The sequence below is a fragment of the Camelus ferus genome, chromosome 6 (genome assembly GCF_009834535.1).
Source record: "Camelus ferus isolate YT-003-E chromosome 6, BCGSAC_Cfer_1.0, whole genome shotgun sequence".
In the NCBI taxonomy this organism is placed as follows: Eukaryota; Metazoa; Chordata; class Mammalia; order Artiodactyla; family Camelidae; genus Camelus; species Camelus ferus.
Genome location: NC_045701.1, coordinates 9394254 through 9415091, shown reverse-complemented (window position 1 = coordinate 9415091; position 20838 = coordinate 9394254). Strand labels below are relative to the sequence as shown.

The window sequence follows — 20838 nt, the reverse complement described above, 5'->3', positions numbered from 1 at the left end:
AAGGAATCTGTAGTGAAGCACGGAACATTTTCAAGCATAATCCTGTGGTGCTTTTCATCTAAAAAGGTGACTAACAGCTTGCATAAGCTTATAACCAGACTTAAAGCTTAAAATCCCTGTGGAGTTTGCAAAGGGCGTTGAGAAAGCAAGCCAAACCTGGGAAACATAAATGTCTTTGCATGCTGACTTATCTACCAGTCACGAAACCAGTCCAATTTAAAATTGCTGTTACTCATTTCAGCTCCACAGTCTCTATTCTCCTGACAGTGAGTTGAAAAAGCACTCCTTTCCCTGTTAAGAAAAATAAGAAATGGCTCCTTTCTAACACATGTTAATTAGGTCATGCAAGGTGGCGAAAAGGGATCTAAAATAAGATGAAACTCATGTATTGCTGCCTGATAGCAAGTGGGTAATTATAAGCACACGTTTGGAAAAATGAATGAAACCTAGCCTCGAGTCTGGAATTAACCAGCTCTGTGACCTTGGGGAACTCACTCTGCTCTCCAGGATTTTTTTTTTTTTTTGGCCTCAGTGATTTCCTAAGACTCCTTTCAGCTTCACAGTCTCAAATTTTAAATCAGACCTTAATTATGTGCTAAGCAAAGTATAACATACTTAATTTGAGGGATGGCATACTGACAAAGATAGTTAAGAAGATGACAAGGCAGCATGGAAACTACACATTACATAATATGAAATGCAAAGTGGTGTTTACACTCTCTAAAGCTACGCAAGATTCTGTGTGCATGTGTACAGAAGCTAGGAGGAAAGAGGGAACAAAGAGAACTGAGTGAGATCATGAGTGGGTGACGTTTCTTATATTTTGACTTTCGTTAATTTGCTGTTTGATATTTAAAAACCACGCTTTTAGGAAAGCATATCTTCACGTTCTGTGGAAGAACTATTTGGTAGTTTGCTGCCATTTATACTCTCAGCTTCCAAAGAGAGGGTAAGCAGGTTGATCTGCTCCATAAGGACTGCGTCACTCTGCAGAGCCCAACACTGTCACACACCTGTGCCCCAGGAGGCAGACCCCCATCTTCTCAGCTCCAACCTAGAAACATAGATCCTGTGTTTGCCTTTCCCTCCACTGCCAACTGGGAAAGAAAAGGTACTGCACACAGAAGTCCAGTCAGAGCACCTCAGAGGGGAAGGGACCTTAGAGTTTGCTCTGCCCTTCCTCTGAGGTAGTCCATTTAGAGAGTCTACCTGGTTCATAAAGAAACCCTTCACTGCCCACCCGCGATTCACAACCAAGGGCCCCAACAGCTGTTTTGGGCAATGTGTCTCTGCTCCCCATCATGGCAGCATTTAACTGGACAAGTGCTGAGCACCTGACCCATGATGGCCAATCAGAGCCTCTTTGCCAGACATCTGAAATTGGGACTAAGAAAAAGTCAGTATCTCTTGAGATGGTTAAATCCAAAACCTGTCAGCATGTCAGCTTGAGTGCTATGGAGTAAACATTTTTGATCACCCATGTGGATTGTAGAAGCAGAGGAAGCTCATACTGGGGATGAGACGTCAGTGAGGAGAGAATGAGCCTGGTTGCCTCTTTGCTTCAGCGCCTTCCTAAAGGATGCTGCAACCTGCCCTCGGGCTCTGTGAAACAGCCTGAATCCTTAACTAAGGCATGTTGGTTTCTATTACCTGTAGTCAAGATTGCCCTAACATAGCCTCCCTCCCTCAGTTCATCTGTAGGAACGTCCCAGCAAGCCACACAAGTCCCTGGGTAACCTGGCCCTGTCAGGGACCCCACCTGATAGCGCACTCGCATTCTGGCCACACGGGGCCTCAGCTGGTAGCGCCCACCACCTTACTACCTCTTGTTGCCAGTCTTTGCTGGCTGCTCTGCCTGAAACATCCTCCAGCCTCTGAGCCGTCCCCAGCCTGAAGGCACAGGCAGGTAAAAAGCCTGTCTGCAGGGGTCTGCTTGCTTGCTGCCTTTCTTCAGCCTTGCATATGATGAAAGCACTCACACTGAGTGCTGCCTGGGATGCTGGGAGCCGCTCTTTCTGACCGTGCTAGCCAGAACGGACCGAGCTTTCAGAGAGCGGGCCCTCCTGGGAAGCCGAGGGAGACAAGTCTTGCTGCCGCAGCCTGAGATGCTGCAGCTCTCATTAGGTTTTGCTGCATTCTTTATTTATAAGGACGTCCTGGGCTTCCAGGTTAAAGGCTGGCAGTGCCCAGCATCCCCACGCTTAATGAGGAATCAATAGCATGGTGGAAAAAAGTAGATCTAGGGCAGTTTTGCGTTCCAGGGCACCAGTGAAAGAAGAGAGCTTCTCTGAACACGCCTGGGGAGAATAACTTGCTTCCCAAAAGATTTTCTGAAAAGCAGAAAATGTGCACGTTCCAATCCTACTTAGTTGAAAGGAAGGGCAAGTAATGACCACAGACATTATATAGCGCATGCGCAGTACCTCGCAAAAGTCTTCTCAAGTAGGTGTTCTCAACCCTGATTTACAGATGAAAGAAACTGAGATTCAGAGGTTGAGCAACTTGCTGAGCTTCCACAGGACCAAGCTGGCCTGTAGGTGCAGAACTGGTCACCAGCCCCAGTGACTATCCTCCAGGTCAGGGGAAAGCAGCGTGCCCCCTGGACCGGCAGCATCAGCGCCGCTTAGGACGAACTGGTTAGAAATGCAAATTCTTGGACTTCGGCACTGACCTACCAAATCACACACTCTGGTGGATTCTGAGGTGCACTGTCCCCAGCTATTCAGTGGGGGTCTCATCACCTCCAGCTGCATCAGCACCACCTGGAAACTGATTAAAAATGCAAACTCCCAGGCCCCACCTCAGATCGAGTGAACAGGGATCAGTATTTTAGTAGCTCCAGGCATGTGTACGCACATTAGCGTTGAAAACTTAAGGAGCAAGCAGTTGGCATTTGGTACCATGTCATTTCAATCCTGTTTGAAGTCCAGGAGGTGGAGGGGGTAGAGGAGACTACCTTGGGAGGAAAGATGATGAGAGGGTTAAGGTTTCCTTTGTGAGTGGCAACACTTCTTTTCTTTTACTTCATCATGTAAGGAGGCAATTCTGTGTGAGGGCATTTTTGTTGTATGTGTTTTATATTTACATGAAAAACCCTTTCTCAGGGTATTCAAATTGATCTTATTTTGAAGCACTCTTTTTATTAAGCTGGGGCAACATTTACATGCATGGGATCACAGGGGCTCCCCTAAACTGGGATGAAGTCAAGGGAAGTCAGAGGTGACCTTCACTCATGCCAGGCTTCCTCCTTCCTCACAGAACCTGCAGTCTACGTACTCAGTGCAGCCGTGCTTCAGAGGGGGCGCACCTGCTCCCAGCCCCACGGAATGTGCTGCTTGGTCTATGAAAATGAATCACGGTTCCATTTTTCTTACCAGTGACTGGTTTAAAATAGGCGTGTGAACCTAGTTCTAACCAGTGAGACAGGAAAAGTGAGAGCAAATGTTGCCTCAGTCTTAAAAAGAAACACAAGGACTATCTCATCCCCATTAGGATGGCTACTATCCCAACAAAAAGGGAGGGGTGAGGAATGCAGAGAAAAACTGAAACAATTTTGCACTGTTGGTTGGAATGTAAAATGGTACAATCACCATGGAAAACAGTTTGGCAGTTCTTCAAAAAAAAAAAAAAAGTAGAATTACCGTATGATCCAGTAATTCCACTTCTGGGTACATACCCAAAAGAACTGCAAGCAGAGTCTTGAAGAGGTTTTTGTACACCTATGTTCACAGCAGTATTATTCACAACGGCTAAAAGGTGGAAGCAGCCCAAGTGTCCACTCAGCTGGTGAACAGATAAACTGATGAGTGGATAAACAAAATGCGGTATATACATACAAGGGAATATTATTCAGTCTTAAAAAGGAAGGAAATTCTGACTCGTGCTACAACACGGATGAATCTTGAGGGCATTACAGTAAGTGAAATCAGCCAGTCACAAGAAGACATATACTGTACAACTCCCCTTATACAAACGCATAGAGTAGTCATTCATAGGGTAAGAGACTAGAAGGATGGTTACAAGGGGATGTGAACGAACTTAACACTACTTAACTGCACACCTGAAAACAGTCAAGATGGTACATTTTATGTCGTGTGTATTTTATCACAATTAAAACTAATTTTTTAAAAGATACACAAGGAAGAGACTGTCTGCCTCTGCATATTGTGTCTTCATATGGTGCCTGGAATAGCTGCCACAATTTTGGGACCCTCTGAGGACAGGAAAAAAAGATGGGGAAAAACACTAATCTTTGGTGATGCCTTTGAGTCACTGCATTAACAAGCCCTGGACCAGCCTTATCTACAGGACTTGTACAATGTGAAATAATAATTCTTATCACTCAGCTACTTTGAGTTTTCTGTTGCCACCAAAAGCATCCTAACAGACTCAGGGTTCTAAGTATCCGACAACTGGCAGGCAGCCAGCATGGCTCATGCAGACAAAAAGGGTCAGCTTTGATGCTCTCAATTCTGCTGCCGCAGCAGTGGCAGTGGCTGGTGGTGGTCAGCAAGGAAGTCTCTGTGCCCTACTTGCTCATGATCATCACAGCTTTTTTTTTTTTTCTAATTTCCCAGATATTGCTGTGCAATATATGATTTTATAAATAATCACGAATTACCATAACCCCTTGGATGGCTATCATAGCATGGAATACAATGCAGCCATTGAAGTGATGCTGAAGACGTTCACTCACTAACATGAAAAGCTTCTTACCTGTGCATTTAAGTCGTGGTGAGGGCGGCGGCGGAGATGGGTAAATACAAGTTACAGAGTCGTGTGATTCAATTTCCTATGTATTAACTCCAACTAGTTACAGACAGGCAGGCAGATGACAGGGTGAATGGATATAAACACATAAATAGATGTGAAGAGAGAACACAAGAGCACACAAAATAACACTGGTTGTATCTTGGAAGGGTTATAGCAATATTTTATTCCCTTCTCTTTGCTCATGTATTTTTCTAAATTTTCTTAGGGGAACTACCTTATTTTGTGATAATGAAAATATTGGTCTTTTAAAAAACCTTATGCAATATTTCAATTCACTTTACTCATGGATACTTTATTCTTCTCAAAGAGCTGAGTATGTAATTCCCTGTGTGTCCAACCTTCTTACATCAAGCACTTAGAGAGGACATCTCTACAGTGTATGACATGGGCCCCTGCCCCCAAAATAGTGTCTATAATGAGCAGTGCTGGTGACACAGGTTTATTATTCTAGACTCCACTGCTGTACTGTGCGGTGGTGTTCTCAGGTAATATACTAGAGCTGTGGCACACCTTGACCCTCACCAAACAACCCTGGTTTGCTATGTTTTAAGTTCTTGGATCTGCTTTTAAAACTTTTAGTACCTTCAGAAATTCCTCACTATTTGTCAAAGTATGTGTCTGTTACATACCCTCCCCTGCCCTCTGCTCTGCAGCTTCCAATATACTGAAAGCTTGGAAATCAGGTGAACTCCATGGTATCACTGAGTATAAATAAGAACGAAGACTCTTAATTAAACTTACGAGCTTTTGCACAGCAAAGTAAGTTATAAACAAAAGGAAAAGACAACCCATAGAATGGGAGAAAATATTTGTAAACAATTCAAATGGCAAGGGCTTAATTTTCAGAATACACAAACAGCTCATACACTTCACTAACAAAAAAATAAACAACCAAATCAAAAATGGGCAGAAGACCTAAACAAATATTTCTCCACTGAAGACATACAAATGGCCAAAAGGCACATGAAAAAAGTGCTCAATATTGCTAATTATCAGAAGAATGCAAATCAAAACTACAAAGAGGTCTCACCTCACACCAGTCAGAATGACGACCATTAAAAAGTCCACAAACAATAAATGCTGGAGAGGGTGTGGAGATAAGGAAACCCTCCTACATTGTTGATGGGAATGCAGTTTGACGTAGCCATTACAGGAAATAGTATGGAGATTCCTTTAAAAACTGAAAATAGACTCAGCCTATGATCAGCAATCCCACTCCTGGGCACATACCCAGAGGGAACTCTAATTCGAAAAGATACATGCACCCCAATGTTCACAGCAGCACTATTTACAATAGCCAAGACATGGAAGCAACCTAAATGTCCATAGACAGATGACTGGATAAAGATGGGGGTGTGTGTATACACACACATATACATATAGATAGATAGATAGATAGATAAATAGACAGACAGACAGACATATATGTAATGGAATACTACTCAGCCATAAAAAAGAATGAAATAATGCTATTTGAAGCAACATGGAGGGACCTGGAGATTATCATACTAAGTGAAGTCAGTCAGAAAGAGAAAGAAAAATACCATATGATGTCACTTATATGTGGAATCTAAAAAAAATGAGTTAAGTGAAATTATTTACAAAACAGAAACAGACTCACAAACATAGAAAACAAACTTAAGGTTACTAGAGGGGGAAAGAGAGGTGGAGGGATAAACTGGGAGTTCAGGGTTTGCAGATATTAACTACTATATACATAAAATAGATTAACAACAAGGACCTACTGTATAGCACAGGGAACTATATTCAATACCTTGCAATAGCTTACAAGGAAAAAGAATCTGAAAAAGAATATATAAATGTATAAATGAATCACTATGCTGTACACCAGAAACTAACACAACATTGTAAACCAACTATACTTCAATTAAAAAAAAAAAGGAGTGACGGCTCAAGGAAGCTTTCTCATGAGGGAGGCCTATGAACGTTAGTCCCCGGGCTTCCTTGCCATCTCAGCTGCACAAAGCCTTTTTCTGGCATGACTCCTGGTTCCTGCAAGTATTCTAAACTGGTGAAGATGCGGGAGAGCCAAGTTCCGCACAAGTGAAGTGGGAGTGTTTCTGATAACAAATAGCTACTCCATTAAGAAATAGCGTGACTGGTTCTCTGGACATCTCGATCCAAAAGAAGGAGGCTGCAGATGGCAAGAGCAGAACCAACTGGGGTCCCTCTACCCCGTCAAAGTGAGGTTATTTAGGGTCACCACCTGGTTATTGGGTTCGCCAGATGGCAAGCTTGAGTAACTGCTCAGAAAGAGAGCAACTAGCCAATCCAGTGCCCCAGCACAGTCGACACCATTAATTTAACATGGGATGCACATACTAGTACAGAATATGGGTAATGAGGCATCACAGAGCCATCATAAAGGCAGCCATCCGGGCTCACGTGGGACTGTGCACAGCGGCCATGGGAGAAACCCTCCTGCATTCTGTGCAGCAGGGACGAGGAGGGGCGTGGGGCTGGGGTTGGGGCAGGAAGCGTGCCCACATGTCCACAGTATTGAAATACTTTGCTTCCATCTCTGGGCCAGTGCTGACTCTCGCCCAGCCTCACCTAGTTCTCAGGTTCCCTTTGTTGTTACTTTCAATTTTGATCAAAAGGTAAATGATATTTTTACAACAGCATTGGATGAATAGAACTGTGACTAAAGGTGGTTTTGAATACTTTGACAGTTCTAGTCCAACTCTGACAGTCACAAAAATGGATTTCCTTTAGGAAACGGCATGCGTGTCTGGGTAGGGGATGGGGGTCGGGGTGGCTCATGCACTCTGGCTCCCCTCTGGAACAGGCTTGTGACGGAGAAGTTCCAACCCGTCCCACTGGGGCTGACGCACATGGGGCCTGGGCACCGCAGAGAGGAAGGCCCGAAAGAAGAGCTGGTGAACCAGGGCACGCCCAGAGGCGGGCACTGTAAGTGACATGGGGCAGGGACACCTCCTGTGAGGAGCATGGTTCCTCCTCGTTACCCTACAGTACCCAGCACAGCGCTGCCCAAATGAGGCAATTTCATGTGTGTGGAAGTCAGTTCACTTGTTCAACAAGTACCTACCAGCTGCAGGGCACCAGGGGAGACTGGGTAAAGGGCACATGAGATCCCTGTGTTACTTCTCACAATTGCCCATGAATCTATGGTTATCTCAAAACGATTTAAAAATTAAATCCCAGAAACTTGAATATGTCTAAAAGAGAGTGACTCAAGAGAAACAAAGAGATTCAGAAATGTCACTTTTAAAGAGGGAGAGAGACAAACATTTGACAGACGGCCACCTGGCAAAGGGTGTATGTGCAGCACGTCTCAGAGGGGCCGGCGAGGAGAACACAGGCGTCCAGCAGAAGCCCCTGAACCAGCAGGTTCCATCAGACTCCCAAGTGCCCACTCACTAGGCACCTTCCAGGGTTCCTCCCAACTCTGAGAATGCAGGAGATGCTGACCTATTTTCAAGCCAATTTTCCTCACTGCTCATCCCCCGCCTCAACAATGACCTGTGACTGTAAATTAAGACAATCTGTCTTTAATCCAGCTCTTCAGAAGCTGAGTACTTTTCACAACTAAATTTCTGAGCACCCGTTGGGGTGGGGGATGCCTTGTGCCCCCTCCTCTAAGGAGCTGTCACCATCACTCCTGTTGTCTAAAGATTGTCCCCCACAAGGTCATGCCCATCACTCTCATCATGGCCTCAGGGGAGGAGAGGAGGCAGCTTTAGAAGTGACAATGAAGAACCTAAGAAACACCTGGCCCGTGCTTTACGTCAAACGCCCAGAAATAAACTGAAGATGCCAAGGAGAACGCGACATACACCACGTTTCTATAGTATTGTCTACACTATGTTCACTTTAGATAATCAGCAATGCACAATAACCCTGTGAGGCCAGAAGTGTCGGGCTCTCCCTTGACAGATGAGGAGACGAGGGACAAGGGGTTCCTGGGTCCCAGGAAGAGTAAGAGACAGAACGGTCATCCTCTGACTCTGGTGCCCATTCTTTCTTCTCAACCCCACTGCTTCCAGCCCATGGTTTTGCTCCTCAGGATCAACGTGTTCTTCTTTGCCTCTCCTCATCTCGGCTGCATAATCTGGTCACTAACCCCCACACCGCCTCCCATCCTATTTCATCAGTGCTACACCATCTACATCTTGGTACCTAAGTGTTTTGTTCAACTTCTCTGTTACTCATTAAGTCTTTCACACCTTGGTGTCTCCAACCTCTCTGATCTGATGCTTGTTAGCTCCCGAGCACCGGATCTTCTCTCCTGCCTTACTCCAACACAATTCCTTTTGGGGACCAATCTGAAATAGGTTTTTCTCAGATGCCAGCCTGTCTGCCCTCAATAGTGCTTCTGCGTGTTTCATGTCCAGTGTAGCACGGAGCACAGTAACAAGGCAAGGCCAGGGTCAGTGAGATCCACAAGTGGATGCAAGAAATGTGAACTATCTATGAGGACCTGGGAAAGTGGATGATGCTACAGGGGGCAAGCCTGAAGGAAACAGATCATTTCCTGGTTTGTCTGGCATAGGAAAGCTTTTAAAGGGCCAGGTGTGACTGTCTCCTTTTGCTCCACAATGTCTTAAAGGCACCACCTGTCACCTGGCAGATGATTGATTCAGCAGCCTGGGAGTTCACAGGGGGCCAGCCTGCCTTGGACACAGCCCTGTTGATTGGAGCCAAAGCATCTCACACAACAGTGATAGGTTAAAGCCAGCAGATGTCTTCACACCCTGAATCACAGAGAAAGTCGGGGTGGGAGAGGAATAACTGACAGTGTCCCTGATCATAACAGACACCTCATCACAGCATATTTAGTGGAAAATACATACAGAACAAAAGCTGGATTCTGCATCCAGGCTGCAGTACCTAATACATCACTGCCAAGAAGAAAACATTTAATAAAACCCTCCTGTAAGTTTTGTCTAGAATAGATGCTACATGAAGCAATTAGTTAGACAGCAGTCTGACCTCCAAATTCACAGAGCAATGCAAATAACCTGGTGTGAATAAACAGACACAGTACATCCACCCAACAAATATTTACTGAGCACTCTTAATATGTGCCAGGCACCAAGCGGGGCTTTAACTTCATACCAGACTTTCCCTGTAAAGTTTCCAAAGCAAGTTCACATACACAATCAAATCTGATCCTCATAAAACTCAGTGACGTAGGTGTTGTTATCCTCTTTTTGAAGACGAGTAAACTGAGGTTCATCAAGATTAGAGAATGGTCCAACTCTGTAAGACTAGTGCCACATAAAGTTTTCTGCATTGGGAAAAAACCTCAGGGAATAAGGAAAGGAAAGGAAAATTGCCCTTTATGCCCCTGGACACCTATGGACCCCTTTCTACTACGCCAAAAGCCTGGTCTTCAACTTCCACACTCACTCTACCTCAGATGTCTCTGCAGTCTGCCTACCATACTTTTTAAGGTAGGAAGAGTATGTTAGGACATGCTCAGCTTCAAGCAACAGAAAACTTAACTAAGAGTGACTTAATCAATAAAGAGAATTGTCTTATATAACAAGAGATATGAAAGCAAGGAATTCCAGAGTTGGCTCAAAATAGTCACAAAAGAAAAATAAAATTAAATTGAAAGAACCAAGATCTTTCTTAGTGTCCACTTAACCATCTTTAGTCTTCTCACCTCATGGTTACAAAATGGCTGCCACAGCTCTATTCTCATGTTCTCACAGGACTGTTATCCAAAGGCAGATCCAGGTCACATGACCACCCAGCAATGGGAGTAGGGGGAAAGCAAGATTCTGGTATTTGTGACTTTCATGGGGGGAGTGACTAAAAAAGTTGGGAGTGGCTAATTGCATAGCTAATCACCAGTCTCTGCCACAGGTCACTTGCTGATTCCTGGTCAGGGTCAGAGCTGAAAACTAATTCCTCCCGAGCAGAAATATGAATTTCTTAACACTACCTATAGGTTGCTTTATTAGTTTTCTATTGCTGCATTATAAATAATCATGGGCTTAGCAGCTTAAGACAATACCTATTCATTTTTTAACAGCTCTATAGGTCAGAAGTCTGGGAAGTCTTGAGTGAGTTCTCTGCTTAGGGACTTACAAGGCTAAAATCAAGGTGTTGCCTGGGCTGAGCACTCATCTGGAGTTCTGGGGAAGAATTTGCTTCTAATGCATTCAGATTGTTGGCATAATTCAGTTCCTTGCGGCTGTAGAACTGTCTCCATGGCCTTGTCAGCTGGCAGGCAAGGGATCACTCTTAACTCCAAAGGTGGCTCTCCATCCTCACACCTGGCCCCCTCCATCCTCAACACCAGCAACAGTGCACTGAATCCTTCTCGTACTTCCAGTCTCTCCAACTTTTCCTTCTACCAGCAGCTGAAGAAAATTCTGTGCTTTCAAAGGGCTCCTGCAGTAGATTGAGCCCACCCAGATACTCTGCCTTTTACCATGACCACAGGAGTAACACCAGAGGGTGAAGAGCATGAGAGCCATCCCAAAATTCTGCCTACTTTAGTCACCATTAAAGAAACAAAATCAGGATTTATTCTTGGAGTTTAGGATAGGGTCACCCTTCCCTGAATCACCATAAGGGCAGGAGGACTCCCAATCAAAACTGGGACTCTGAGAGCAAAAAACTGAAGGACAGAATGGCTGCTGGGTGAGCAAACAGGACTGGCTGGTTTGATTAAATTTTTCTGTGAAACAGATGCTAACCCTGATTTAGTTATACAGTGGAATAACTTCTAGCTAGGGGATTTTTTTTTTTTAATGAGAACATGGTGTGTAAGAACCACTGGCCAGGACAAGGATTCCTGCTCCATTTAACCTCCCCCACTCCCCCCAACCCTCACCACCCCTTCACCACCCCCACCTGCTCCTCAGCCAGCACTGTGCCCCTGACACCGACTCATGAAGAATGCTGACCAACAGGGAGTTTGACAGAGTTTCTTAACAATAAAAGTATTTAATGTGGCTAGATTTCTCATGTCTACTTTTAACTGGTTTGTATCTATCTGTTAGAGGTAAAGACAAAGGTTTATGGAAGGAGGAAGCCTGTCCCTCAAAGCTCACACAGAGTAGGTCCTAACACTGCCCACGGTGTCAGTAACGAGCCTTTGCAGGCCTTTCCACTCTTTCTAAAGAGAAATCACATGCCCTCTCCTCTGCAGAGATGCCTTATTAACAGTTCTTTCGATGCATCGGTTTCTGTTTCACTGCCTTACATCTGATGCAGGTCGCCTATTTTTTTTTTTTCAATTAGTTTACTCTGTTTTACTGACTTCTATTTGGATTTAATTCTATTTTTCCCTCCACCAAAAAAATCTGAAGTCCCAACTCAGATGTCTCCAAGGAGCTTATGTGTGTTTGCACAAACACGGGAAAATCCTTAAGACCTGCAAATTGTCAACCAGGAACAGCTCAGTGCCTTTCGGAAAGCTTTACTTTCATGGAGGCTTGTGTTTACCTTTTATTTCAAGCGCTTTCAAGCCCATCTCTAGAAGCCCTTGCCTTACCAGGAGCCCTGCCCGTTTGTTCTTGCTGCCTCCTTCATTCAGAAGAACCATCAATCAGTTTCTGAAACAAGGCAGCTTCTGTGCAGAATCAAAAGCCACCACATCACAGCTGATGGCAAGAGAATGCAGTGGGCATTGTTGTTTGTACACAGGCCTTCATCTCTTTGAGAAGAACCTCTGTTTGAAATGAATGAGGCAGACAAGAGGGGTGGCTTCAAAAGCAACTATCCTCCTCTGGGCTTTTCTTGTTGAAAGTCCTGAGCGGCACTGTTACTAGAAAGTAAAGAGGAAAAAAGGCCAATCTGAGGCAGGCTACAGGCTTCCTATACAAGAAACTCATACCTGGCCTCAGCCGGGCTGTGTGTCTGGACATTTTGCCTTTACTTTGTAGATTTGGGTTTGCAAGGTTAACGTGAAAAGAGGCTGTTTATTTTTTCCCCAGTGATTCTGCATAAAGAGTATACAAACTTCACCCACCCAGAGCCTAGCCCAAAAGGATGACAGGCTCCTCTCTTTCCTGGTGCTTCTTAAGGGCGTCACTGCTGGCAGAAGTAGCGCTGCCATCACTGCTGTTGCCATGGTTATGGCTTCTGGACCAGGGGACTGGCTGGTCCTCAGCCCAGCTCGTCCTCCTCGCTGTCATCAACTCAGCAGGAGGCTTCCTTATTCCCCGGTCCATTTGGTATTTGGCTGGAATACTGGAGAGCACATAGCTTTCTGTGGAACTTCATGACCCTTCTGTAGGTCCTTCATGACCCTAATGTTGATTAGGACACAAAGTCTTGGGCTAGTGGGAAAGTTAAAACAGTGTGCAAGGCTTACCAAGACGATCATCCTAGTAATTGGCGTGAGGATCATCCCCTTCATCTTTTATCTGCAGAGAGTTTACAGTGACTGCTTGAGAGCTCAGGGCAAATACCTAGCCCATGACTGGGAAGTGAAAAGGACAGTACAACATGTATTTGATGTATAACCTTAATCACTAATTCACCTTATTCTTCCCATCCTTACCTCCCCTACCTACATCTTCTTTTTAACATCTTGCATTATTTGTATCTTTTTAAGGTGTCTTAAATTTTTCTGAAGCAGGACTAAATATAAAGAAAGTAAAAGCATATCCCTCAGAAATCCACTTGATTTTTTTGCTATTAGCACGGGAGGAAAAAAGGAAAAATGCTCTTCTGGCCAGCAAGGGAAAACTGCATAATGCAAAGCACCTAGAACACATACTGTGTAAAAGTCAAATGGAATAATTTAAGCATATATTTTCTGTTGAAGAAAAAAGTATATGTACATGGTGCTTGGTTTGGCAGCCTGTATTACTAAAACTGGAATGATACAGAGAAGATTAGCCTGGCACCTGCTCAAGAATGATACGCAAATTCATGAAACATCCCATATTTTTAGATGTTGGTCAAAGGGTACAAAGTCCCAGTGAAAGAATGAATGAGGTCTGTCGACCTAATGCACAGCGTGGTGACTATAATTAACAATACTGTGTTATATACTTGATAGTTTTTAAGAAAGTAGATCTCAAATGTTATCACCAGACACACACAAAAAATGTAATTATGTCAAGGAATAGGGATGTCAACTAATCTTATTGTGGTAATCATTTTACCATGTGTACATAAATCTAATCATCACATTGTACACCTTAAACTTACATGTGTTATATATATCAATAATATCTCGGTAAAGCTGGGGGAAAATTGTCTCAACTACATGGAAAAAAAAATATATATATATATATATGATTGGTTTCAAGAAAACTGAATTTCTAGTACAATGGAGGGATAAGGCCATGACATCCTAAATTTACAAAGCCCCTGAATAATTAGGAGACTGCCACGGGAAGTCACTCACACAAGAAATTTGGGCAGTCTCGTAAAGAGTAGGGTGGGCTGTGTTTACACACCATACCATCAGGGAGGTGCTTAGTGGGTTCTGAACCCCAGTTTCTTGCACACAGTAAAAGCTTTACAAGTATCTGCTGAATAAATGGAAAAGATAAGTTTAAAAAAAAAAAACACCAAAAATTATTATGTCGTGCTAAGTAAACTCACAGATAATCTTCAAATTAACCCAAGTAGAAATGATTTAGCAGCACCCAGAAAAGTGGATGCTATAAAGGGTTTTTAGTCCTTTTAATACTCTAAACAACCCTCTGAGGTAGATGTTTTTATCTCCACTTGTTTTAAGGTGAGGTTAAGGAAGGTTAAGTCATTTTGTGCTAGGCCATATAACCGGTATGTGAAAGACTCAGGATTTCAGCTCAGAGCTGATTCTAAAAACAGACTATTCCCTCAGTCTACTCTGATACTTCCCAAGCTCTTCTCACATTAAGAACACAAATCTGAGGCCCCATCCAAGACACACTGAATCAGAATCTCCGGGGAGGGCCTTGGAAACATGTTTAACAAGAGATGAGATTATTATTATCAGGGAAGTTTAAGAAAACTGCTCTGTTGTATTAGGTAGGAAATGGACTCGTATCTCCCTCTGACTGATCGAACAGAAGCCATGAGAGATTTGAAGCTCCTGCAACTAAAAACAAATCATGTTATCCTGGAGTTTATCAGATTATAATAGTCCAGGATAATTATTCCTTGGTTTGGTAATATAGCATTGTCTGATTTAAGGTTACCTGGATCCAGAAATACCAAGACCATCTTGGAAAGTAAAAACGGGGTCTAGTTTAAACCTCAGACTTTCTTAGCTTTCCTCTCTGTCCCTCTTTGGTCCTTAGGAGCAGGCGTGAGTGAGAATTAGATTGCAGTTCCTAGCAGCTGTAACAGATGCAGAGGTCCCAGCTGGGCAGGGGCTGGAAGGCAGCTAGAAGGAGAACCGCAGGCTGAGGAGCAGTCCTTGTGTCTGGATGCCCACCAGATGGCTTTCATTGGATGAGCAAGTTACATGATCCAGGAAGTAGAAAACCCAGCATTGCTTCGGTTTGTTTTTCTTAGTTTCAGTTTTTCCAGGCCTGATGAGAAGAGCCAGGCCAACTAAGCCTCCGATCCAATACCTGTTACGGGCGCAAACAACTTATCTGTGCAGCCTAAACACTTACTTAACTAAGTGGAAAGCAAGGCAGTGATTCCTGACAGGGCTGAATTTAAGTCAAGTTGTGAAACTCCACAGTGAAGCCAGAAGCAGAGACGGACGAGTTGAACTGAAACCTGGGAACATGTAAGGGGCGTTGGACCACTGCCTCTCAGCCATTTTATTGTAAGTCATTTGCATTATGTGAGAGAGAAATCTGAGACGTGGTTAGAGAAAAGGATGGAACTGATTACTCGCATTTTGGGCATAGATCTTTGTCTTAAGAACTTGCTTTATGTGCTGTTGCCAAGAAACTTGTTTTGAATGCTATTTCCAGGCATGATGTCTATAAAAGCAGATAATTACATTTATGTACATAATTGTACATATATGTACAATTACATTCTACATATAATAATTTAATATGCTTTAATATACTTCTATTCCTGAGTGTTCTTGACCTCATTTACTCTTCATAACAACTCTGTGAAGTTGGTACTCTTATTAACACGATTTTACAGTTAAGGTACCTGGGCCTCGTCACAGAATCATTAAGTAAGTAGCAGAAAGTCCTCAGTTCATAGCTGAGAACCCACCTCACAGCAGTACCATCATCTGCATCCCAGTGGACTCCATATAACTAGGCCATTCATTTCTTGAAAACCAAATTCCCACACTGGATTAAATTAGAAGACCCAACAACATGTTTGTTGCTTAAAGATAGGTATCCATAACAAAAAGATGCAGAATGCTAAAAATAAAAAAAGTCTTATCAAGGAAACTCACACAACAAAAAGAAAATAAAGTCCTATAAGTAGATTTTGAAGCCAAAAAAGTGGAAGGAGGATGCTAGGAGGCTCCTGATTACAGTGAAAAATATTAAACCCACAGTGAAGACATGGATTACCAAAATTATAAATGCAAAGAGAAACAGAATAAATAAAAATCTATTGTAATGGGAGGTGTTAATTCACTATCAGACTAAGACAAAATTTAGACAATCTTACAAATTAAAGAAAATTAACAGACAAACATTTAGAAGACATTGAAGATCTGACAAAAATAGATACACATCTGAAAAATAACATGGAGGTTATGAATATTATAAAATTAATATGTTAGAACCAGTAGACATACTGAACTCAATAACAACATAGACTATATGTTTTTTTCAGTGTATGGGGCAGTGGTGCATATATACTGACTCTCAAATAAGGCTCCAAAAATAAATCAAGATAAATAAATATGTCTATATACAAATTATACAGATATATTTTCTCACCAAAACGCAATAAAACTAAGTGTTAATGATATAAGTAAAAACAATGAAAGGAGGCTTGGGCAAAATAGTGTTCTAATCTATAGCTTTGGAGGCAGACAGTTCATTATTTGGACTATAACTTCATCTCTTACTGCTGTGTGGCCTAGGCAGTTTATTGAACCTCTCTGAACCTTGGGCTTTGCATCTAAAAACGTGCTCTACTTTGAAAAGTTGTTATGAATATTACCTATAAAGTATGTAAAATAATATGATATGAAGACTTGAAGGCTAAAACCACAGATCACACAATATGACATCATATTTTTAATATTCTCATACTTTGTTTAACCAGGAAAAAAATCCAGACTTTCTGCTGATTGAAAGCACAAGTCTAGAAAATATGCATTTAAGTGCTAACAATGATTATCTCTATGCTTTGAAATTTTAGGTGATTTTTATCTTGCTTTATTTTTCTACTCTGAAAATATAGTGAGTGCACAATAAAACAATAATGAATATAAAAATAAATATGAACACTTCTTCAGAATATAGAACAAGAAGAAAATAAACATAATATACTGAGTATCCTATAGGTAGGTAGTAGTTGCTGCAAACATGCAGCCTGTTTCACTTGTTGCCACTGTCATCTTCATTACTGTAAATTCTAGAATACTTTCATTTTCTCTCTCTCTCTCTCTATATATATATACACACAATACATATAATATATATTATAAATAAAATATAAATTTAAATAGAAATTAATTATAAATTTAAATATAGACTATATAAATTTATTTAAATATAGAGTATATGAATTTCTATTTATTATATATAATTTATACTACATATAATATATACTATAACTGTACTATATAGTGTATATATAAAATATAATATTGGGATAACTGGCAATTTGAATATGGACAATAGAATTAGAAAATCATATCTATCAATACAGAATTTTCCTTTTTTTTAATGGTTAAAATTTTCTGATTTTTATAAGGAAAAAAATGACTATCTCAGGAAATATACATTGAAGTATTCAGGTATGTATGTACATCAGTAACTTATTCTCAAATGGTTCAGAAAAAAATTCTATATGGAGAGCAAATGAGTGATACAGCAATCAGGGGGAAACAGAAACAAACAAAATATAAAAAATGGTGAATCCGGGTAAAGAATGTACAGAAGGTTTTTACACTAGCCTTTTAATATTTCTGCAAGTTTAAAATTATACACAAATAAAAATTTACAATAACAACAAATAAATGGGTGACAACTTCTAACAACAGCAACAAAAATTCTCAACAACAGGATCAAGTAGAAAATTAAGAACATGAAAATAATTTTTAAAATATTATAAAACTGAAAATACCGCCTATCAGGGGTGTGGACAAACCAAGGCTCAGAGGCAAAGGTGCAGATGTGCTTTTATGTTAGAAGTAAATGAACTAAGCATTGGATTTAAAATCTTATAAAAGGAAGATGTCAACACAAGAGAAAATACAATAAATAATACAATAATGAAGATGAAGGACAGAAATAAACTAGGCAACAGAAAATTGGTAGAAATAATAAATATATTTAAATGCTCATTCTCTGAAAAGAGTGTAAGATAGACTAAAACCCCTGGAAATATAATAAATAAAAGGTATAAATCAACAAAATTAAAAATAAAACTGGTGATTTATTTAACTATTGCTATAAATGATTTTAAAATATAAGTGACTGCCATGCACAATTTATGACAATCAATTCAAAATGTTTAGCCAAATGGACAATATAAAATATAAAATTAGCAAAATCAGATATTAAAGACATGAAAATGATGGAGAAGGAAATTGAGAAAGTTACTAAAGAAATACCTTAGCCACCAAAAGAAATACGATTAAACAAATTTACTGAATAATATTTCTATGACTTCAAGAAACAGATTTTTCCATGTTACAGTCCGTTTCAAAGCACAGAGAAACAAGACCTGATCCCAATTCATTATGAGATAAACATCATCCTCATCCTCAGATTTGTGAAAAGTATCACACGTACACACACATAAACACACAGTCCTAGGATGGTGAATATGCACACGTGCCAATTCCAATACAACGGGTCTGAAAAAACTAGGAGCAGACTCAGGCGCATAGCAGCTTTTCCAAAAATAGTTGTTAGATAAGTGAATAAATGAATAATGGGTATATGAATAAAGAAATTAATACAGGTCAATTAGCATTGTCTACTGAGGGCATGAAAGGCAGGGATAGCTTGTACAAATCATCTGTCTGCTAACTTTTACCAGGCAACTCACCACGTCAGGCCCAATGAGCAGAGGCAGAAAAATCATTTTTAATTGAGCTCACGGAACACAGCTATAACAAGAGCACAGGGTGACCCAAAAAGGTAAACTCTAGGAATGTGAAAGAGTGCTACAAATCACAGAACACCTTTCATAGAAGAATTGCTTTTGGGGTGCGGGGTGATATTTAAAAGAAAAATTGAAGAAATGAAGACACTAAGGACTGGAGGGTGGCCATATACACTATCCCAAAATATGCCACCTTGGTATAAGGATTGTTTTGAGTTACGGGCACTCGAAAAACAGCAGATGCTTGAAGGGCATTCTAATCACCCCTTTTCTCCCTAACACAGCAGATAAAAATTCCCATGTGGAATATGCCCTCTCAGTATCAGGAGAAAAGAAACAATTTTCAATGGGGAATCAAAGAAGAGAGAATTCTGTACCAACAGACCTTGTTAAAATAATTTTTATCTTCCTTTAGTCTCTCTGCATAATATAGTTACTTTTCCACAGTGGCCTCTCTTTGTTCAACCCAGTATAAAAGCATGTTAAGTTTCACCATTTATTTAGGTCTTTATTTCCTTGTGAGGGCTCGCCTGTCATGTAACACTTAGATAAATTGATTTGCTTTTCTTTTGTTAGTCTGTCTTGTGTCAGTTTAATTCTCAGGTCCTGCCAAAAACTCCTAACAGGATAAAAGTAAAATTATACCTCCCCTACAGGATGTTTCTGAAGGAAAAGACTGATGAATCTGACTATGTGAAAATTTTTAATTGTGTTCAACAAAAGAGTCATAAGCAATGTCAAAAGACAATGCAAACTAGAAGACTTTTTTTTACTGAAAAACACTAATGAACTACTAGAAAGATGGGCAAAAGATAGGAACAAGCATTGTACAGCAGAGAAAATCTGAATGACCAATGGCACATATAAAAAGATGTTCAACCTTACCGGTAATCAGAAAGACGAAAATTAAAACGAGATTCCATTTTACTTCCTTCAAACTGGTGAGAATGAAATAATCTTACACTATCACGTGCTGGTGATAATGTGGAAAAATTAGAGAAGCACTCACATTTTGTTGATGGTGTGTTCATTAGTGTAACTATTTTGGAGAATAAATTGCCAGTATTTATTCTAGTATCTAGCAACACCGAAGAGATACATATCTCACAACCCAGCAATTTCACTTCTAGGAGTAAACTCTAGAAGCTCACTTGTGGAAAATGCAAGTCCATTGTAACATGGTTTGTAAAAGTAAAAACCAAACACAAAAAAAGTAAACCAGACAAATATCCATCAACAGGATAAACAATTTGTGATATACCCATATATTGGGACTATTTAGAGCAGTTTTATCAAGAGATAAATCTCAAAAATATAAGACTGAGTGAAAAAACAAGCTGCAAGTAAGCCTAATAATTTGTAAACATATAAAATAATGCTATATATTTATAGCCACATACCTATGTTGCAAACGTATACAAACGTAGATGAGAATCCTAGGCACCAAGTCAGGATGGAGTTGCCTCTGAAGAGGAGAAAACAAAATGAGAACAGGTACACAGGTACACAATTATTCTATTTCTTAACAAAAATAGGAAACATATACAGCAAAATATTAGGATCTGATGGATCTGGGTAGCAAGGTGTTATTCACAAATATTCATTATATTGTGTTTGAAACTATTAAAAAATTTTAATGAGCATCCAAATTTTAAAAATATATAAAAACATATAAACTACTATATAAAATACATAAACATCATTTTCAGGTAATTCATAAAGAGAGAAAATAGCCAATAAAAACGGAGGTGATGATAAATTCAACTTTAACTCACTAGTAAAAAAAAAATTAAAATATACACATACCATTTTGGCTTATCAATTGAGCATCAAATTTTAGAAATGTTAATAGTTAATATTAACAAGAAGGAAGATAGGGTGGGAGGGTGAGCACACACATTC

General features: G+C 40.7%; 1 protein-coding gene and 1 non-coding gene across 4 annotated transcripts in view; both read left to right on the top strand.

Moving 5' to 3' along the window:
- Nucleotides 1–13569: 13569 nt before the first annotated feature.
- On the top strand, nucleotides 13570–13673 carry LOC116664633. Its single transcript, XR_004321151.1, has one exon. It is a non-coding gene; the product is annotated as a U6 spliceosomal RNA (small nuclear RNA).
- A 1534-nt stretch (nucleotides 13674–15207) lies between these two features.
- The window catches only part of LIPC (lipase C, hepatic type), a 151266-nt gene continuing 145635 nt past the window's right edge, over nucleotides 15208–20838 (top strand). For 2 of the 3 annotated variants that reach the window (XM_032481090.1, XM_032481089.1), the window contains exon 1: nucleotides 15209–15496. The gene's annotated coding sequence lies outside the window, so the exon portion shown is untranslated. Of the gene's footprint in view, nucleotides 15497–20838 lie in introns of all 3 variants that reach the window. The other variant, XM_032481091.1, reaches the window with a different exon arrangement.